This window comes from Cebus imitator, unplaced genomic scaffold (genome assembly GCF_001604975.1).
Source record: "Cebus imitator isolate Cc_AM_T3 unplaced genomic scaffold, Cebus_imitator-1.0 Scaffold356, whole genome shotgun sequence".
NCBI lineage: Eukaryota > Metazoa > Chordata > Mammalia > Primates > Cebidae > Cebus > Cebus imitator.
In genome coordinates, this window is record NW_016107671.1 from 928,581 (window position 1) to 931,381 (window position 2,801).

The window sequence follows — 2,801 nt, forward strand, 5'->3', positions numbered from 1 at the left end:
CTGTGTCCCCCTTGTCCCAGCCCCGACCCCTCTGCCTGTGCCCCCCAATCCCTGCCCGGGCTCCTCTGCCTGTGTCCCCCTTGTCCCAGCCCCGATCCCTCTGCCTGTGCTCCCCATCCCACCTGGACATCACTGGCTGGTGATGAGTCTGTTACTCTTCTGGACTCCAAGCTTTAGGCAAAGTCTGGGGCCATCTCAATTGCTGCTATGTTCCCAGCACGTCCGCACAGGGATGGAGACCATCGTTCTCTAGAAATGAGTGGGTGTGCCATTTATTTATTGATTTTGAGATAGAGTCTCGCTCTGTTGTCCAGACTGGAGGGCAGTGGCACCATCTCGGCTCACTGCAGCCTCTACTTCCAGAGCTTAAGTGATTCTCCTGCCTCAGCCTCCCAAATAGCTGGGACTACAGGTGTCCACCGCCACACCCGGCTAATTTTTATAATTTTAGAGGAGACAGGGTTTCGCCATGTTGGCCAGGCTGGTCTCGAACGCCTTACCTCAAGTGATCCATACACCTCAGCCTCCCAAAGTGTTGGGATTACAGGCATGAGCCACTGTGCTCAGCCCCGAGATATGCTTCAGAGAGCCTGCTCTGGCTGTGTGGGGAGAGCAGACTTGTGGGGGCAGGAGCCTAGTGAGGAAGCTGCTACCATAGTCCAGGCAGGAAACGATGGTGGACAGAACTGGGTGCAGGCCATGAAGGGCGGAAAGTGAGTGGAATCTGGATCTATGTTTTGAATATAGAGACAACAGGATTTGCTGATGGGCTTGGGGTGCATGTGTGTGAAAAAGAAGAGGAGAAGGAGAGTCCAGGATGATTGATTGCACTTAGAACAAAATCCATTTTCTTTATAACGGCCTACAAGGCCCTACATGAGCCGGGTCCTTGCTCTCTCCCCGGCTGTCTCCTCCTGCTCACTCTGCTCCAGTAACACTCGATTGCTCCCTGATCTTTGAACATGCCACGCTTGTTCCCAGCCCAGGGCATGTGCACTTGGTGATCCTGTGCCTGGACATGCTTCTTAGTACATGCTGGTAACTTCTAGGTCTCAGCTCAAATGTCATCTCCTTGGAGAAGCCACTTCTTTTTTTTTTTTTGAGACAAAGTCTCACTCTGTCGCCCAGGCTGGAGTGCAGTGGCGCAATCTCAGCTCACTGCAACCTCCACCACCTGGGTTCAAATGACTCTCCTGCCTCAGTCTCCTGAGTAGCTGTGACTGTAGGCATGTGCCACCATGCCCGGCTAATTTCTGTATTTTTAGCAGAGATGGGGATTCACCATGTTGGCCAGGCTGGTCTTGAACTCCCAACTTCAAGTGATCTGCCCGCCTCGGCCTCCCAAAGTGCTGGGATTACAGGTATGAGCCACCATGCCAGGCCAAAAGCCACTTCTTTACTCCTTCAAATCAATCTGTTTTCTTTAAGAAAAAAAAAAAATACTTGCTTTTTTCTTTCTAAAAATCTGTGTTTTGCTGAATCTATTTTATTTTCTTCTTTCTTTTTCTCTTCTTTCTTTCTTTTTTATTTTTAGAGACAGAGTCTCTCTCTGTTGTCTAGGCTGGAGTGCAGTGGTGTGATCATAGCTCACTACTGCCTCCAACTTTCAGGCTCGAATGATCTTTTCGCCTCAGTCTCCTGAGTAGCTGAGACTGCAGACATGCATCACCACACCCAGATAATTTTTAAACTTTTTATAGAAATGGGGTCTCACTATGTTGCCCAGCCTTGTCTCGTGCTCTGGGGCTCAAGCAATCCTCCCGCCCCAGCCTCCCAAAGTGCTGAGATTACAGGTGTGAGCCACTGTGCCCTGCCTCTTCTCTTCTTCTCTTCTCCTCTCCTCTATTCTCTTTTTTTTCTCTCTCTCTCCCTCTCCCTTCTCTCTTTTTTGAGACAAGGTCTCACTCTGTCACCCAGACTGGAGTGCAGTGGCACAATCTTGGCTCACTGCAACCTCTGTCTCCCAGGCTCAAGTGACCCTCCCACCTCAGCTTCCTGAGTATCTGGGACTACAGGCATGTGCCACCACAGCCGCCTAATTTTTGGTATTTTTGGTAGAGATGAGGTTTCGCCATGTTGCTCAGACTGGTCTTGAACTCCAAAGTACAGATGATACATCTGCCTTGGCCTCCCAAAGCGATGGTATTACAGGCATGGGCCACCGTGCCCGGCCCCATTTTCTTTTCTTTATAGCATCTTTCACTGTCTGAAATGATTTTATCTCTTTATTTTCTTATTATCTGTATTTCTACACTAGAATGTCAGCTCCTTGAGAGCGGCAACTTTGTTTTGGTCATTGCTGTATCCTCAGTGCCTAGAAGACTTTCTGGAACATAGCAGCCACTCAGTAAATGAACAAAGGCGCTGATTAACCCCTGTGCTTGTTCACAGGCTGGCTGATATAGAAGAGACACCCAAATAGGCCCAGACAAAAATACACGATAAAGACCCTAGGGTCATCCACATACCCTGGGGACATCCAAAAGCTAGGGACCACCTGCTCCCGCGCCCGCGGTGCCTCGAGGGTGGAGATCCCGAGCTGGGGACCGAGCACTCCCACGGAGGGAGAAAAGATGCTCTGGGGCAGCCCCGCCCCTCCCTGTATCCCCAGCAGCCAATGGGAGCGCGGTCCTCCTGACGCCCCCTGGGACGTGTAGTCTGGGCAGGGGCGCCCTCGGGCGCCGCCGAGCGCCCCTAGACTCCACGTCCCGTCGTGCGCTGGGAGGCGCGGGGATTGGCTGAGCCCCGCCCCCGGCCCGCCCCGCTCCGCTCGCGCCGCAGCCCCAAGAATGAATGAAATC